Source organism: Leuresthes tenuis, unplaced genomic scaffold, assembly GCF_036924035.1.
Source record: "Leuresthes tenuis unplaced genomic scaffold, fLeuTen1.0.hap1 SCAF_6, whole genome shotgun sequence".
Lineage (NCBI taxonomy): Eukaryota > Metazoa > Chordata > Actinopteri > Atheriniformes > Atherinopsidae > Leuresthes > Leuresthes tenuis.
Window position 1 is genome coordinate 29,223,096 of NW_027325360.1, and position 19,929 is coordinate 29,243,024.

General features: G+C 42.0%; 1 non-coding gene across 1 annotated transcript; it reads right to left on the reverse strand.

The window, feature by feature from the left end:
• Positions 1–17,799: 17,799 nt before the first annotated feature.
• LOC140310790 (U5 spliceosomal RNA) lies at positions 17,800–17,913 on the reverse strand. The gene has a single exon (XR_011916828.1). It is a non-coding gene; the product is annotated as a U5 spliceosomal RNA (small nuclear RNA).
• Between the last annotated feature and the right edge of the window lie 2,016 nt (positions 17,914–19,929).

Genomic DNA, 19,929 nt, shown 5'->3' on the forward strand with positions numbered 1-19,929 from the left:
GGTCTGAATGTCCAACCATAATTTGTAAAAACCGGGGAAGAAAAGGCTCGAAAGCCCGACTATACACCATCAAAAGCGGGAGCGGAGGTGTTCGGCTGCAAGTAGGTGTGAATGTTCGACCATAATTTGTAAAAAGCGGGTAAGAAAAGGTTCGAATGCCCGAACATACACCATCAAAGGAGGGAGCGGAGGTGTTCCGCTGTAAGAAGGTGTGAATGTCCGACCATAGTTGGCAAAAAGCAGGTAAGAAAAGGTTGAAATACCCGATTGTACACAATCAATAGCGGGAGCAGAGTTGTTCCGCTACTAAAAGGTGTGAAAGTCCGACCATAGTTTGTAAAAAGCGGGTAAGAAAAGGTGCGAATGCCCGACAATGTATGATCAAAAGAGGGAGCGGAGGTTTTCGGCTGAAACAAGGTCTGAATGTCCATCCATATTTTGTAAAAATCTGGGAAGAAAAGGCTCGAAAGCCCGACTATACACCATCAACAGCTGGAGCGGAGGTGTTCAGCTGCAAGAAGGTCTGAATGTCCATCAATAATTGCTAGAAAACATGGAAGAGAATTTTCGAATATCAAACAGCACATGATCATAAGCGGGAGAGGAGGTGTTCAAATGCAAGAAGGTGTGAATGTCCACCCATAATTACTGCAAAATGGGTAAGAAAAGGTACGAATGCCCAACCATACATGATCCTAACAGGGAGCGGAGGTGTTTGGCTGCGACAAGGTGTGTATGTCCACCCATAATTAATGAAAAGCGGGCAACAAGTAGGTTTGAATACCCATCATCAAAAGCAGGAGTGGATGTTTTCGGCTACAAGAAGGTTTGAATGTCTGACCATAGTTGGTAAAAAGTGGGTAAGAAAAGGTTCGAATGCCCGAACATACACCATCAAAGGAGGGAGCGGAGGTGTTCCGCTGTAAGAAGGTGTGAATGTCCAACCATAATTGGCAAAAAGCAGGTAAGAAAAGGTTAAAATACCCGATTGTACACAATCAATAGCGGGAGCAGAGTTGTTCCGCTACTAAAAGGTGTGAAAGTCCAACCATGAATTGTAAAAAGCGGGTAAGAAAAGGTGCGAATACCCCATAGAACACTAAAAGGTAGAGCGGAAGTGTTCGGCTGCAAGAAGGTGTGAATGTCTGACCATAGTTTGTAAAAAGCGGGTAAGAAAAGGTTCGAATGCCCGAACATACACCATCAAAGGAGGGAGTGGAGGTGTTCCGCTGTAAGAAGGTGTGAATGTCCGACCATAGTTGGCAAAAAGCAGGTAAGAAAAGGTTAAAATACCCGATTGTACACAATCAATAGCGGGAGCAGAGTTGTTCCGCTACTAAAAGGTGTGAAAGTCCGACCATGGTTTGTAAAAAGCGGGTAAGAAAAGGTGCGAATGCCCGACTATGTATGATCAAAAGAGGGAGCGGAGGTTTTCGGCTGAAACAAGGTCTGAATGTCCATCCATATTTTGTAAAAATCTGGGAAGAAAAGGCTCGAAAGCCCGACTATACACCATCAACAGCTGGAGCGGAGGTGTTCAGCTGCAAGAAGGTCTGAATGTCCATCAATAATTGCTAGAAAACATGGAAGAGAATTTTCGAAAACAAACAGCACATGATCATAAGCGGGAGAGGAGGTGTTCAAATGCAAGAAGGTGTGAATGTCCACCCATAATTACTGCAAAATGGGTAAGAAAAGGTACGAATGCCCAACCATACATGATCCTAGCAGGGAGCGGAGGTGTTTGGCTGCGACAAGGTGTGTATGTCCACCCATAATTAATGAAAAGCGGGCAACAAGTAGGTTTGAATACCCATCATCAAAAGCAGGAGTGGATGTGTTCGGCTACAAGAAGGTTTGAATGTCTGACCATAGTTGGTAAAAAGTGGGTAAGAAAAGGTTCGAATGCCCGAACATACACCATCAAAGGAGGGAGCGGAGGTGTTCCGCTGTAAGAAGGTGTGAATGTCCAACCATAATTGGCAAAAAGCAGGTAAGAAAAGGTTAAAATACCCGATTGTACACAATCAATAGCGGGAGCAGAGTTGTTCCGCTACTAAAAGGTGTGAAAGTCCAACCATGAATTGTAAAAAGCGGGTAAGAAAAGGTGCGAATGCCCGACAATGTATGATCAAAAGAGGGAGCGGAGGTTTTCGGCTGAAAGAAGGTCTGAATGTCCATCCATAATTTGTAAAAATCGGGGAAGAAAAGGCTCGAAAGCCCGACTATACACCATCAACAGCTGGAGCGGAGGTGTTCAGCTGCAAGAAGGTCTGAATGTCCATCAATAATTGCTAGAAAACATGGAAGAGAATTTTCGAATATCAAACCGCACATGATCATAAGCGGGAGAGGAGGTGTTAAAATGCAAAAAGGTGTGAATGTCCACCCATAATTACTGCAAAATGGGTAAGAAAAGGTACGAATGCCCAACCATACATCATCAAAAGCAGGAGTGGATGTGTTCGGCTACAAGAAGGTTTTAATGTCCGACCATAGTTTGTAAATAGCGGGTAAGAAAAGGTTCGAATGCCCGAACATACACCATCAAAAGAGGGAGCGGAGGTGTTCCACTGTAAGAAGGTGTGAATGTCTGACCATAGTTGGTAAAAAACGGGTAAGAAAAGGTGAAAATACCCGACTGTACACAATCAATAGCGGGAGCGGAGTTGTTCGGCTACTAAAAGATGTGAAAGTCCGACCCTGGTTTGTAAAAAGCGGGTAAGAGAAGGTGCGAATGCCCGACAATGTATGATCAAAAGAGGGAGCGGAGGTTTTCGGCTGCAAGAAGGTCTGAATGTCCAACAATAATTTTGTAAAAACCGGGGAAGAAAAGGCTCGAAAGCCCGACTATACATCATTCTTGTTCAGCTGCAAGAAGGTCTGAATGTCCATCAATAATTGCTAGAAAATATGAAAGAAAATTTTCGAATATCAAACCACACATCATCATAAGCGGGAGAGGAGGTGTTCAGCTGCAAGAAGGTGTGAATATCCGACCATAGTTTGTAAAAAATGGGTAAGAAAAGGTGCGAATGCTCAACCATACATCATCAAAAGCAGGAGTGGATGTGTTCGGCTAAAAGAAGGTTTGAATGTCCGACCATAGTTCGTAAAATGCGGGTAAGAAAAGGTTCGAATGCCCGAACATACACCATCAAAAGAGGGAGCGGAGGTGTTCCGCTGTAAGACGGTGTGAATGTCCAACAATAGTTGGTAAAAAGCGGGTAAGAAAAGGTTAAAATACCCGACTGTACACAATCAATAGCGGGAGCGGAGTTGTTCGGCTACAAGAAGGTGTGAAAGTCCGACCATGGTTTGTAAAAAGCGGGTAAGAAAAGGTTCGAATGCCCGAATTTATACCATCAAAAGCGGAAGCGGAGGTGTTCGGCTGCAAGAAGGTGTGAACGTCCGACCAAAGTTTGTAAAAAGCAGTGAAGAAAAGTTTCGAATATCCAACCAAACATAATCAAAAGCGGGAGCAGAGCTTTTCGACTGCAAGTAGGTGTGAATGTCAGATCATCATTTGCAAAAAGCTGATGAGAAAGGGTGAGAATGCCCGACTATACATCATCAAATGTGGGAGCGGAGTTGTTCGGCTGTGAGTAGGTGTGAATCTCCGACCATAATTGCTGAAAAATGTGTTAGAAAAGGTAAAAATGCCGGTCCATACATCATCAAAAGCGAGAGAGGTTGTGTTCGGCTGCAAGTAGGTGTGAATGTCCAGCCATAATTACTCACAAACGGGTAAAAAAAGGTACTATTGCCAGACCATATATGATCAAAACAGGGAGCGGAGGTGGTTCAGCTGCAAGAAGGTTTGAATGTCCGACTAAAGTTCAAATATATTAACAAAAGCGGGAGGAGTGGTCTTCGGATGAAAGTGGTTGAAAATTTCCAACCATAATGTATAAAATGCGGTGAAAAAAAAGGTGTGATAGAACACTAAAAGGTGGAGCGGAAGTGTTCGGCTGCAAGAAGGTGTGAATGTCCGACTATATTTGGTGAAAGGCAGGTGAAGCAAGGTCTGAATGCCCAACCTTACATCATCAAAAGCAAGATCAGAGTTGTTTGGCTGCAAGAAGGCCATAGTTTGCCAAAAGCGGGTAAGGTGCGAATGTCCGACTAAACATAAACAAAATTTGGGGCGGAGGTTTTCGGATGCAAGTGGGTGTGAATATCCCACCATACAAGTATGGTGGAGAGGAAGCTGTGAATAGCCGACCATAGTTTGGAAAAAGCGGGTAAGAAAAGGTTTGAATGCCCGAACATACACCATCAAAAGAGGGAGCGGAGGTGTTCCGCTGTACGAAGGTGTGAATGTCCGACCATACTTGGTAAAAAGCGGGTAAGAAAAGGTTAAAATACCCGACTGTACACAATCAATAGCGGGAGCGGATGTGTTCGGCTACAAGAAGGTGTGACAGTCCGACCATGGTTTGTAAAAAGCAGGTAAGAAAAGGTGCGAATGTCCGACAATGTATGATCAAAAGAGAGAGCGGAGGTTTTCGGATACACGAAGGTTTGAATGTCCTACCATAGTTTGTAAATAGCGGGTAAGAAAAGGTTCGAATGCCCGACTATACACCATAAAAAGCGGGAGCGGAGGTGTTCCGCTGTAAGACGGTCTGAATGTCCGACCATAGTTGGTTAAAAGCGGGTAAGAAAAGGTTAAAATACCCGACTGTACACAATCAATAGCGGGAGCGGAGTTGTTCGGCTACAAGAAGGTGTGAAAGTCCGACCATGGTTTGTAAAAAGCAGTTAAGAAAAGGTTCGAATATCCAACCAAACATAATCAAAAGCGGGAGCAGAGCTGTTTGACTGCAAGTAGGTGTGAATGTCCAGCCATAATTACTCACAAACGGGGGAAGAAAAGGTAGTATTGCCAGACCATACATGATCAAAACAGGGAGCGGAGGTTCAGCTGCAAGGTGTGAATGTCTGACTATAGTTTGTAAAAAGCGGGTAAGACAAGGAGCGATGTCCCGACATTGTATGATCAAAAGAGAGAGCGGAGGTGTTCGGCTGCAAGGTCTGAATGTCCAACCATAATTTGTAAAAACCGGGTAAGAAAAGGCTCGAAAGCCCGACTATACATCATCAAAAGCGGGAGCGGAGGTGTTCAGCTGCAAGAAGGTGTGAATGTTCGACTAAAGTTTGTAAAAAGCTGGTAAGACAAGGAGCGATGTCCCGACATTGTATGATCAAATGCGGGAGCGGAGGTGTCCAGCTGTGAGTAGGTGTGAATGTCCGACCATAATTGCTGAAAAATGTGTTAGAAAAGGTAAGAATACTGGACCATACATCATCAAAAGCGGGAGAGGTGGTGTTCGGCTGCAAGAAGGTGTGAAAGTCCGACAATGGTTTGTAAAAAGCGGGTAAAAAAAGGTTCGAATGCCCGAATATACATCATCAAAAGTGGAAGCGGAGGTGTTCGGATGCAAGAAGGTGTGAACGTCCGACCAAAGTTTGTAAAAAGCAGTGAAAAGCGTGAGTTCTGCATGATTTGGGATTTTGCTTATAAAATGCATTACTTCACTCAAACTATGTTAAAACTGATTTGTCCTTCATATTTACCATGTCTAGAAATATTTAAACAAAAAAACAACGTTGTACTTTGCAGTAAAAGAAAGAGCAAATCTAAAGTTTCAGGAATCCGAGTATAAGCCTGCTTTCATGAGTTCTGCACGATTTCGGATTTTGCTATAAAATGAATTGCTTTGCTCAAACCAAGTTAAAACTGCTTTGTCCTTCCATATTCATCAATGTCTAGATCGACTTCAACAAAGAAAAACATTGGACTTTGCAGTAGAAGAAGTTGAAATCCATCTACACATTGATAAATATGAAGGACAAAGCAGTTCCCACTTGCCCATAAGAAAATAAGCTTATTCTCGGATTCCTGATCCTTCAGTGTTGCTCTTTCTTCTACTGCAAAATACAATGTTGTTCTTTGTTGAAGTCGATCTAGACATTGATAAATATGAAGGAAAAAGCAGTTTTAACTTGGTTTGAGTGAATGAATTCATTTTATACATAAAATCCGAAATCGTGCAGAACTCATGAAAATAAGCTTATTCTCGGATTCCTAAAACTTTTGATTGGCTCTTTCTTTTACTGCAAAGTACAACGTTGTTTTTTTGTTTAAATCTATCGAGACATTGATAAATATGAAGGTAAAAGCCGTTTTAACATAGTTTGAGTGAAGGAATTGATTTTATAGATAAAATCCCAAATCATGCAGAACTCCTCAAAAGGGGCGTATGGCTTAATCACAAGTGTGGTTCTTTCTCATTCAGGGTAGTATGAGGAAGTTTATGCTTGAAATATATGTAGAAATGGGTACATATGAAGGACAAAGCAGTGTTAACTTAGTTTGAGTGAAGGAATTCATTTTATACATAAAATCCCAAATAATGCAGAACGTATGAAAAGAAGCTTATTCTCGGATTCCTGATCCTTCAGTTTTGCTCTTTCTTCTACTGCAAAATACAATGTTGTTCTTTGTTGAAGTCGATCTAGACATTGATAAATATGAAGGAAAAAGCAGTTTTAACTTGGTTTGAGTGAATGAATTCATTTTATACATAAAATCCGAAATCGTGCAGAACTCATGAAAATAAGCTTATTCTCGGATTCCTAAAACTTTTGATTTGCTCTTTCTTTTATTGCAAAGTACAACGTTGTTTTTTTGTTTAAATCTATCGAGACATTGATAAATATGAAGGTAAAAGCCGTTTTAACATAGTTTGAGTGAAGGAATTAATTTTATAGATAAAATCCCAAATCATGCAGAACTCCTCAAAAGGGAGGTATGGCTTAATCACAAGTGTGGCTCTTTCTCATTCAGGGTAATATGAGGAAGTTTATGCTTGAAATATATGTAGAAATGGGTACATATGAAGGACAAAGCAGTGTTAACTTAGTTTGCGTGAAGAAATTCATTTTATACATAAAATCCGAAATCGTGCAGAACTCATGAAAATAAGCTTATTCTCGGATTCCTAAAACTTTTGATTTGCACTTTCTTTTACTGCAAAGTACAACGTTGTTTTTTGTTGAAATCTATCTAGACATTGATAAATACCAGCCGAAACTCTGCTGCCGCTTTTGAAAATTTATGGTTGGGCATTCTTACCTTTTCTTACCCACTTTTTACAAATTATGATCTTACATTCACACCTACTTGCAGTCGAACACCTTCTCATCCACTTATGATCATGTGCGGTTGGGCTTTCGCACCTTTTCTTACCCATTTTTCAGTAATTATGGGTGGACATTCAGACCTTCTTGCAGCCGAAAACCTCCGCTCCTCTTTTGATCATACATTGTCGGGCATTCACACCTTGTCTTACCCGCTTTTTACAAACTTTAGTCGGACATTCAAACCTTCTTGCAGCTGAACCACCTCCGCTCCCTGTTTTGATCATATATGGTCTGGCAATAGTACCTTTTCTTACCCGTTTGTGAGTAATTATGGCTGAACATTCACACCTTCTTGCAGCCGAACACAACCTCTCCCGCTTTTGATGATATATGGTCCGGCATTCTTACTTTTTCTAACACATTTTTCAGCAATTATGGTCGGACATTCACACCTACTCACAGACGAACACCTCCGCTCCCACATTTGATTGTGTATAGTCGGGCATTCTCACCCTTTCTCATCAGCTTTTTGCAAATTATGATCTGATATTCACACCTACTTGCAGTCGAACAGCTCTGCTCACGCTTTTGATTATGTTTGGTTGGATATTCGAACATTTTCTTAATGCTTTTTACAAACTTTGGTCGGACGTTCACACCGTCTTGCAGCCGAACACCTCCGCTTCCGCTTTTGATGGTGTATAGTCGGGCATTCGAGCCTTTTCTTACCCACCTATTACTTACTATGGTTGGACATTCAAACCTTCTTGTAGCCGAACACATCCGCTCCTGCTTTTGATGAAGTATGATTTGGCATTCGCACCTTTTCTTACCCAGTTTTTCAGTAATTATTGGTCGGACATTCAGACCTTCTTGCACCTGAACACCTCTGCTCCCACTTTTGATGGTGTATAGTCGGGCTTTCGAGCCTTTTCTTCCCCGATTTTTACAAATTATGGTTGGACATTCAGACCTTGCAGCCGAAAACCTCTGCTCCCTCTTTTGATCATACATTGTCGGGCATACGCCCCTTGTCTTACACGGTTTTTACAAACTTTAGTCAGACATTCACACCTTGCAGCTGAACCACCTCCATTCCCTGTTTTGATCATGTGTGGTCTGGAAATACTACCTTTTCTTCCCCCGTTTGTGAGTAATTATGGCTGGACATTCACACCTACTTGCAGCCGAAAAACCACCTCTCCCGCTTTTGATGATGTATTGTCCGGCATTCTAAGTCTTTTCTATCACATTTTTCAGCAATTATGATCTGACATTCACACCTACTTGCAGTCGAACAGCTCTGCTCCCGCTTTTGATTATGTTCGGTTGGATATTCAAACCTTTTCTTAATTGCTTTTTACAAACTTTGGTCGGACGTTCACACCTTCTTGCAGCCGAACACCCCCGCTTCCGCTTTTGATGGTATATATTCGGGTATTCGAACCTTCTCTTACCCGCTTTTTACAAACCATGGTTGGACTTTCATACCTTCTTGTAGCTGAACAACTCCACTCCTGCTTTTGATGATTTATGGTTGGACATTCGCATCTTTTCCTACCCATTTTTCAGTAATTATGGGTGGATATTCACATCTTCTTGCAGCTGAACACCTCCTCTCCCGCTAATGATCATGTAAGGTTTGATATTCGAAAATTTTCTTTCATGTTTTAAAGCAATTATTAATGGACATTCACACTTACTTGCAGCCGAACACAACCTCTCTCGCTTTTGATGATGTATGGACCGGCATTTTTACCTTTTCTAACACATTTTTCAGCAATTATGGTCGGAGATTCACACCTACTCACAGCCGAACAACTCCGCTCCCGCATTTGATGATGTATAGTCGGGCATTCTCACCCTTTCTCATCAGCTTTTTGCAAATTATGATCTGACATTCACACCTACTTGCAGTCGAAAAGCTCTGCTCCCGCTTTTGATTATGTTTGGTTGGATATTCGAACCTTTTCTTAACTGCTTTTTACATATTTTGGTGGGACGTTCACACCTTCTTGTAGCCGAACACTTCCACTCCTGCTTTTGATGATGTATGGTTGGGCATTCACACCTTTTTTTTGCCCATTTTTCAGGAATTATGGGTGGACATTCACACCTTGCAGCTGAACACCTCCTATCCCACTTATGATCATGTGCGGTTTGATTTTCGAAAAGTTTCTTTCATGTTTTCTAGCAATTATTGATGGACATGTAGACCTTCTTGCAGCTGAACACCTCCGCTCCCACTTTTGATCATACATTGTCAGGCATTCGCACCTTGTCTTACCCACTTTTTACAAACTTTAGTCGAACAGTCACACCTACTCACAGCCGAACAACTCCGCTCCCGCATTTGAGGATGTATAGTCGGGCATTCTCACCCTTTCTCATCAGCTTTTTGCAAATTATGATCTGACATTCACACCTACTTCCAGTCGAACAGCTCTGCTCCCGCTTTTGATTATGTTTGGTTGGATATTCGAACCTTTTCTTAACTGCTTTTTACAAACTTTGGTCGGACGTTCACAATATCTTGCAGCCGAACACCTCCGCTTCCGCTTTTGATGGTGTATATTCGGGCATACGAACCTTTTCTTACCCGCTTTTTACAATCCAAGGTCGGACTTTCACACCTTCTCTTAGCTGAACAACTCCGCTCCCTCTTTTGATTGTGTACAGTTGGGTAATTTAACCTTTTCTTACCCGCTTTTTACCATCTATGGTCGGACATTCACACCGTCTTACAGCGGAACACCTCCGCTCCCTCTTTTGATGATGTATGGTTAGGCATTCGCACCTTTTCTTACCCATTTTTCAGTAATTATGGGTAGACATTTACACCTTCTTGCAGCTGAACACCTCCTCTCCCGCTTATGATCATGTGCAGTTTGATATTCGAAAATTTTCTTTCATGTTTTCTAGCAATTATTGATGGACATTCAGACCGTCTTGCAGCTGAACACCTCCGCTCCCACTTTTGATGGTGTATAGTCGGGCTTTTGAGCCTTTTCTTCCCCGGTTTTTACAAATTATGGTTGGACATTCAGACCTTCTTGCAGCCGAAAACCTCCACTCCCTCTTTTGATCATACATTGTCGGGCATTCGCACCTTTTCTTACCAGCTTTTTACAAACCATGGTCGGACTTTCACACCTTTTAGTAGCCGAACAACTCCGCTCCCGCTATTGAATGTGTACAGTCGGGTATTTTAACCTTTTCTTACCCGCTTTTTACCAACTATGGTTGGACATTCACACCTTCTTACAGCAGAACACCTCCGCTCCCTGTTTTGATTATGTATGGTTTGACATTCGCACCTTCTCTCACCCGCCTTTTACTATGGTCGGCCATTCACAGCTTCCTCTCCACCATACTTGTATGGTGGGATATTCACACCCACCTGCATCCGAAGACCTCCGCCCACACTTTTGTTGATATTTAGTCGGTCATTCGCACCTTACCCGCTTTTGGCAAACTATGGCCTTCTTGCAGCCAAACACCTCTGATCTCGCTTTTGATGATGTAAGGTTGGGCATTCAGACCTTGCTTCACCTGCTTTTCACCAAATATAGTCGGACATTCACACCCACTTGCATCCGAAGACCTCCGCCCCAAATTTTGTTGATGTTTAGTCGGACATTCGCACCTTACCCGCTTTTGGCAAACTATGGCCTTCTTGCAGCCAAACACCTCTGATCTCGCTTTTGATGATGTAAGGTTGGGCATTCAGACGTTGCTTCACCTGCTTTTCACCAAATATAGTCGGACATTCACACCTTCTTGCAGCCGAACACTTCCGCTCCACCTTTTAGTGTTCTATCACACCTTTTTTTCACCGCATTTTATACATTATGGTTGGAAATTTTCAACCACTCTCATCCGAAGACCTCTCCTCCCGCTTTTGTTAATATATTTGAACTTTAGTCGGACATTCAAACCTTCTTGCAGCTGAACCACCTCCGCTCCCTGTTTTGATCATATATGGTCTGGCAATACTACCTTTTCTTACCCGTTTGTGAGTAATTATGGCTGGACATTCACACCTACTTGCAGCTGAACACAACCTCTCTCGCTTTTGATGATGTATGGACCGGCATTCTTACCTTTTCTAACACATTTTTCAGCAATTATGGTCGGAGATTCACACCTACTCACAGCCGAACAACTCCGCTCCCGCATTTGATGGTGTATAGTCGGGCATTCTCACCCTTTCTCATCAGCTTTTTGCAAATTATGATCTGACATTCACACCTACTTGCAGTCGAACAGCTCTGCTCCCGCTTTTGATTATGTATGGTTGGATATTCGAACCTTTTCTTAACTGCTTTTTACAAACTTTTGTTGGACGTTCACACCTTCTTGTAGCCGAACACATGCACTCCTGCTTTTGATGATGTATGGTTGGGCATTCGCACCTTTTTTTTACCCATTTTTCAGGTATTATGGGTGGACATTCACACCTTCTTGCAGCTGAACACCTCCTCTCCCACTTATGATCATGGGTGGTTTGATTTTCGAAAATTTTCTTTCATGTTTTCTAGCAATTATTGATGGACATTTAGACCTTCTTGCAGCTGAACACCACCTCTCCCGATTTTGATTATGTATGGACCGGCATTTTTACCTTTTCTAACACATTTTTCAGCAATTATGGTTGGAGATTCACACCTACTCACAGCCGAACAACTCCGCTACCGCATTTGATGGTGTATAGTCGGGCATTCTCACCCTTTCTCATCAGCTTTTTGCAAATTATGATCTGACATTCACACCTACTTGCAGTCGAACAGCTCTGCTCCCGCTTTTGATTATGTATGGTTGGATATTCGAACCTTTTCTTAACTGCTTTTTACAAACTTTGGTTGGACGTTCACACCTTCTTGTAGCCGAACACATGCACTCCTGCTTTTGATGATGTATGGTTGGGCATTCGCACCTTTTTTTTACCCATTTTTCAGGTATTATGGGTGGACATTCACACCTTCTTGCAGCTGAACACCTCCTCTCCCACTTATGATCATGTGTGGTTTGATTTTCGAAAATTTTCTTTCATGTTTTCTAGCAATTATTGATGGACATTTAGACCTTCTTGCAGCTGAACACCACCTCTCCCGATTTTGATTATGTATGGACCGGCATTTTTACCTTTTCTAACACATTTTTCAGCAATTATGGTTGGAGATTCACACCTACTCACAGCCGAACAACTCCGCTACCGCATTTGATGGTGTATAGTCGGGCATTCTCACCCTTTCTCATCAGCTTTTTGCAAATTATGATCTGACATTCACACCTACTTCCAGTCGAACAGCTCTGCTCCCGCTTTTGATTATGTTTTGTTAGATATTCGAACCTTTTCTTAACTGCTTTTTACAAACTTTGGTCGGACGTTCACAATATCTTGCAGCCGAACACCTCCGCTTCCGCTTTTGATGGTGTATATTCGGGCATACGAACCTTTTCTTACCCGCTTTTTACAAACCAAGGTCGGACTTTCACACCTTCTCTTAGCTGAACAACTCCGCTCCCTCTTATGATTGTGTACAGTCGGGTAATTTAACCTTTTCTTACCCGCTTTTTACCATCTATGGTCGGACATTCACACCGTCTTACAGCGGAACACCTCCGCTCCCTCTTTTGATGATGTATGGTTAGGCATTCGCACCTTTTCTTAACCATTTTTCAGTAATTATGGGTAGACATTCACACCTTCTTGCAGCTGAACACCTCCTCTCCCGCTTATGATCATGTGCAGTTTGATATTCGAAAATTTTCTTTCATGTTTTCTAGCAATTATTGATGGACATTCAGACCGTCTTGCAGCTGAACACCTCCGCTCCCACTTTTGATGGTGTATAGTCGGGCTTTCGAGCCTTTTCTTCCCCGGTTTTTACAAATTATGGTTGGACATTCAGACCTTCTTGCAGCCGAAAACCTCCACTCCCTCTTTTGATCATACATTGTCGGGCATTCGCACCTTTTCTTACCCGCTTTTTACAAACCATGGTCGGACTTTCACACCTTTTAGTAGCCGAACAACTCCGCTCCCGCTATTGATTGTGTACAGTCGGGTATTTTAACCTTTTCTTACCCGCTTTTTACCAACTATGGTTGGACATTCACACCTTCTTACAGCAGAACACCTCCGCTCCCTGTTTTGATTATGTATGGTTTGACATTCGCACCTTCTCTCACCCGCCTTTTACTATGGTCAGCCATTCACAGCTTCCTCTCCACCATACTTGTATGGTGGGATATTCACACCCACTTGCATCCGAAGACCTCCGCCCCCACTTTTGTTGATATTTAGTCGGTCATTCGCACCTTACCCGCTTTTGGCAAACTATGGCCTTCTTGCAGCCAAACACCTCTGATATCGCTTTTGATGATGTAAGGTTGGGCATTCAGACCTTGCTTCACCTGCTTTTCACCAAATATAGTCGGACATTCACACCCACTTGCATCCGAAGACCTCCGCCCCAAATTTTGTTGATATTTAGTCGGACATTCGCACCTTACCCGCTTTTGGCAAACTATGGCCTTCTTGCAGCCAAACACCTCTGATCTCGCTTTTGATGATGTAAGGTTGGGCATTCAGACCTTGCTTCACCTGCTTTTCACCAAATATAGTCGGACATTCACACCTTCTTGCAGCCGAACACTTCCGCTCAACCTTTTAGTGTTCTATCAAACCTTTTTTTCACCGCATTTTATACATTATGGTTGGAAATTTTCAACCACTCTCATCCGAAGACCTCTCCTCCCGCTTTTGTTAATATATTTGAACTTTAGTCGGACATTCAAACCTTCTTGCAGCTGAACCACCTCCGCTCCCTGTTTTGATCATATATGGTCTGGCAATACTACCTTTTCTTACCCGTTTGTGAGTAATTATGGCTGGACATTCACACCTACTTGCAGCCGAACACAACCTCTCTCGCTTTTGATGATGTATGGACCGGCATTCTTACCTTTTCTAACACATTTTTCAGCAATTATGGTCGGAGATTCACACCTACTCACAGCCGAACAACTCCGCTCCCGCATTTGATGGTGTATAGTCGGGCATTCTCACCCTTTCTCATCAGCTTTTTGCAAATTATGATCTGACATTCACACCTACTTGCAGTCGAACAGCTCTGCTCCCGCTTTTGATTATGTATGGTTGGATATTCGAACCTTTTCTTAACTGCTTTTTACAAACTTTGGTTGGACGTTCACACCTTCTTGTAGCCGAACACATGCACTCCTGCTTTTGATGATGTATGGTTGGGCATTCGCACCTTTTTTTTACCCATTTTTCAGGTACTATGGGTGGACATTCACACCTTCTTGCAGCTGAACACCTCCTATCCCACTTATGATCATGTGTGGTTTGATTTTCGAAAATTTTCTTTCATGTTTTCTAGCAATTATTGATGGACATTTAGACCTTCTTGCAGCTGAACACCACCTCTCCCGATTTTGATTATATATGGACCGGTATTTTGACCTTTTCTAACACATTTTTCAGCAATTATGGTTGGAGATTCACACCTACTCACAGCCGAACAACTCCGCTCCCGCATTTGATGGTGTATAGTCGGGCATTCTCACCCTTTCTCATCAGCTTTTTGCAAATTATGATCTGACATTCACACCTACTTGCAGTCGAACAGCTCTGCTCCCGCTTTTGATTATGTATGGTTGGATATTCGAACCTTTTCTTAACTGCTTTTTACAAACTTTGGTTGGACGTTCACACCTTCTTGTAGCCGAACACATGCACTCCTGCTTTTGATGATGTATGGTTGGGCATTCGCACCTTTTTTTTACCCATTTTTCAGGTATTATGGGTGGACATTCACACCTTCTTGCAGCTGAACACCTCCTCTCCCACTTATGATCATGTGTGGTTTGATTTTCGAAAATTTTCTTTCATGTTTTCTAGCAATTATTGATGGACATTTAGACCTTCTTGCAGCTGAACACCACCTCTCCCGATTTTGATTATGTATGGACCGGCATTTTTACCTTTTCTAACACATTTTTCAGCAATTATGGTTGGAGATTCACACCTACTCACAGCCGAACAACTCCGCTACCGCATTTGATGGTGTATAGTCGGGCATTCTCACCCTTTCTCATCAGCTTTTTGCAAATTATGATCTGACATTCACACCTACTTGCAGTCGAACAGCTCTGCTCCCGCTTTTGATTATGTATGGTTGGATATTCGAACCTTTTCTTAACTGCTTTTTACAAACTTTGGTTGGACGTTCACACCTTCTTGTAGCCGAACACATGCACTCCTGCTTTTGATGATGTATGGTTGGGCATTCGCACCTTTTTTTTACCCATTTTTCAGGTATTATGGGTGGACATTCACACCTTCTTGCAGCTGAACACCTCCTCTCCCACTTTTGATCATGTGTGGTTTGATTTTCGAAAATTTTCTTTCATGTTTTCTAGCAATTATTGATGGACATTTAGACCTTCTTGCAGCTGAACACCACCTCTCCCGATTTTGATTATGTATGGACCGGCATTTTTACCTTTTCTAACACATTTTTCAGCAATTATGGTTGGAGATTCACACCTACTCACAGCCGAACAACTCCGCTCCCGCATTTGATGGTGTATAGTCGGGCATTCTCACCCTTTCTCATCAGCTTTTCTCAAATTATGATCTGACATTCACACCTACTTCCAGTCGAACAGCTCTGCTCCCGCTTTTGATTATGTTTGGTTAGATATTCTAACCTTTTCTTAACTGCTTTTTACAAACTTTGGTCGGACTTTCACACCTTCTCTTAGCTGAACAACTCCGCTCCCTCTTTTGATTGTGTACAGTCGGGTAATTTAACCTTTTCTTACCCGCTTTTTACCATCTATGGTCGGACATTCACACCGTCTTACAGCGGAACACCTCCGCTCCCTCTTTTGATGATGTATGGTTTGACATTCGCACCTTCTCTCACCCGCCTTTTACTATGGTCGGCCATTCACAGCTTCCTCTCCACCATACTTGTATGGTGGGATATTCACACCCACTTGCATCCGAAGACCTCCGCCCCCACTTTTGTTGATATTTAGTTGCACCTTACCCGCTTTTGGCAAACTATGGCCTTCTTGCAGCCAAACACCTCTGATCTCACTTTTGATGATGTAAGGTTGGGCATTCAGACCTTGCTTCACCTGCTTTTCACCAAATATAGTTGGACATTCACACCTTCTTGCAGCCGAACACTTCCGCTTTTAGTGTTCTATGAGGCATTCACATATTTTTTTTCACCGTATTTTATAGATTATGGTTGGAAATTCTCAGCCACTCTCATCCGAAGACCTCTCCTCCCGCTTTTGTTAATATATAGTCGGGCATTCGAACCTTTTCTTACCCGCTTTTTACAAATTATGGTCGAACATTCACACCTACTTGCAGCTGAATACTTCCGCTCCACCTTTTAGGTATGTATGGTTGGCATTTGCACCTCTTTTTATACTGATTGCTGAAGATTAAGTTGTTCTTTCTCAAACTACAAATTTTTTGTAATTGTTGAAACTTGATTTGAAGTGGATAAATAAGGAGGACAAACAGTTTTAAGTCAGGCTGATAGAAGGAATTAATTTTATAGCAAAATCTGTATTCCGTCATATGTCGAGAGATGCTTATTGCTGAAGAAGTTCTTTCTCATTCTACAAAGTACAACGTTGTTTATCGTTGAAACTTGATTAGACATGAATAAATATGAAGGACAAAGCAGTCTTAACTTGGTTTGAGTTAATGAATTCGTTTTATAGGAGAATCCGAATTCGTGCATAACTCATAAAATAGAGCTTATTTTCGGATTCCTGAAGAATGAGTCTGGTTCTTTCTCATAATACAAAGTTTGTTGTTTATTGTTGAAACTTCATCAGAAGTGAAGAAATAAATTAATGCCTATCAACAAATTGACCTTCTGTTGACCTTCGGGGAGGTGAGTATCTTCACTAGACTCACCTGTCTGCTCTTCCTCCTCATTTAGCGTAGCTCCACCCTCTGCCTGTGAATTCTCACAGACTTCAACACTGAGTGGTGAGGCCTCTACAGGCCCCTCCCCTTTTTGCTCCTCACTTCCAATCCAAGCTTTTGGCGGGAAGTTTGAATTTATTGGGTCAACCTCTTCACTTTGTTCACCAACCGCCACCTTTGGTCCTTCTCTTTGTTGGCTTGACTGTGGCTTTACCGTCTTTAATTTGTTGGCAAAAGATTTAGGGCAATCTCTGAAGAGGTGATTTAATTCTCCACAGAGATTACATTTCCTGCCATTTGGACACTCTCCAAAAGTTTGCCCAATTTCTCTGCTCTTCCCACATAACACCTTGGTACAAGCCTCAACCAGGTGCCCATGCTCACCACACTTGCGGCAGAACTTGGGCTGCCCCTGGTAGTGGATGTAACCTCGGTTTTCAAGGTGGCCAGAGTGTCGCCCACCCGCTGCACTGAGCACTCTTCAGCCCTTTTAAATGGTATAACTTTGCACTCCCACACGCTCCAGCAAGCACCATTCAAGCAACAACTTTGCACTCCAGCTTCGAACATCGGCACAGTCGCAACAAGTAAGGCGACTCTACTCAGAGAAGTCACTCTGCACAGTAAGAAGATTTCTTTTGCACAGACAGAAAGGGCTTCACCCGCAAAGGTAAAGCCTGCCAAAAATAGAAACAACTAATTAGTGCTGCTCTCCACAGAAATCTTTAGTAAAAGGCGAAAGACTTGTACGTTATGAAGAGAAACCAGAGTACGATTATCCGTCACTGCGGGAGCAGGGCATCAGGCTAGTTGGCATAGCCACCTTCCCCATGGTGAGCTTTGCTTGGTTGAGACGCTTGCTCCCCCCCCCCCTTGCTCCTCGGCTGACCAACTAGGAACAATCGGGCCCTATTCGATGGCTGCCTTGTCTTTTACTCTGTGCAAAAGACAAGGCAGCAACAAAAACACCACGAGAATCCCGTATTGAGGCTTTGTTCTGATCGCTCATTCGGTGTCGCGTTTCTTTCAAGCAATTCTCCCGGTTAGCCCACACTCGGCTCGCTCCCATAGCCGTGTTAAAGTCTACTTCGCCTTCACTCTCTTTTCTCAGCAGACTCTTGGGATTTTATCTATAAAATGAATTCCTTCACTCAAACTATGTGAAAACTGCTTTGTCCTTAATATTTACCATGTCTAGAAAGATTTAAACAAAAAAAACAACGTTGTACTTTGCAGTAAAAGAAAGAGCAAATCTAAAGTTTCAGGAATCCGAGAATAAGCTTACTTTCATGAGTTCTTCACGATTTCGGATTTTGCTATAAAATTAATTCCTTCACTCAAACTAAATTAAAACTGCTAAACCGCTAATCTGTTATATGTAAGGCAGATGTCAAATTCACCGAAATAGGATCAAAGGGTATTCAGCCAATCGAGCTGTAGCAGCTTCGGTAAAAGAGTATAAGTTGAAGAGTTTGTGAATAAAGGTGTGCGCACACATAGTGTGCTGTACGAAAATAGGCAGGGAGCAATGCCGGCTGGGGTATATGTTCTTGTATGTTGTCTGACTGTTTGATTTGAATGTGTTGTGTAAGTGTCCTGTTGAATGTTACATGTTTGGGCTTTGACACGCTTCTCTGTGGTTGTTAACTGTGTGGTGTGTCCTGAAATGTTATATGTTTGGGCTGTGTGACATGCTTAATGCTTGTCAGTAGCTACCCACTTATTCATATATAGCAACTGACAACATAAGAAGTCCGGACATACTTTGATAGTAGTTGTAGAAGTATCCTTATTGATAATAGATCACTAATTCATAGTGATAGAACAGTAGATGAACAGGTGCTTGCACATGTCTCACGAAAATAAAATGGGTGTATGATTGCTGACAGCAGAGCAATACTGCCAAACTTATGAGTTCTTGTGGCAAACTTGATTCAGTGTCTTGACGTGTATACGCTGTTTCGCTGACTTGATTGTCACAAGAAACAAAGTGTGTTTGATAAGATCCGACCATTTTATTACGGGAGGATCAGTATGTATGGATTCTGATGTGACTGATAAACCCATTCATATCTTAAGCATAATCTAATACGTGAGACAACGCCCTGGCACACGATAAAAAAAAAAAAAGAGAGAGCGGTTTTGTGTCCCCACAGTCCATAATGTAGAAAAGAGAGAAAAAAGCCTTTCTGATTTGGTGTGTGTGCTCATAGTGCAGAGTGTAGAGAAAAGAAAGCCGTTTTGGTGTCACGGGTGTTGTGACTTACACACACACATTTCTAAATTGAGAAAGGAAATTATTTTAGAGGAAGCACTAGAGTTTAGATCCCACATTTGTTGATAGGCATTCATTTATTTCTTCACTTCTGATGAAGTTTCAACAATAAACAACAAACTTTGTATTATGAGAAAGAACCAGACTCATTCTTCAGGAATCCGAAAATAAGCTCTATTTTATGAGTTATGCACGAATTCGGATTCTCCTATAAAACGAATTCATTAACTCAAACCAAGTTAAGACTGCTTTGTCCTTCATATTTATTCATGTCTAATCAAGTTTCAACGATAAACAACGTTGTACTTTGTAGAATGAGAAAGAACTTCTTCAGCAATAAGCATCTCTCGAAATATGACGAAATACAGATTTTGCTATAAAATTAATTCCTTCTATCAGCCTGACTTAAAACTGTTTGTCCTCCTTATTTATCCACTTCAAATCAAGTTTCAACAATTAAAAAAAAATTGTAGTTTGAGAAAGAACAACTTAATCTTCAGCAATCAGTATAAAA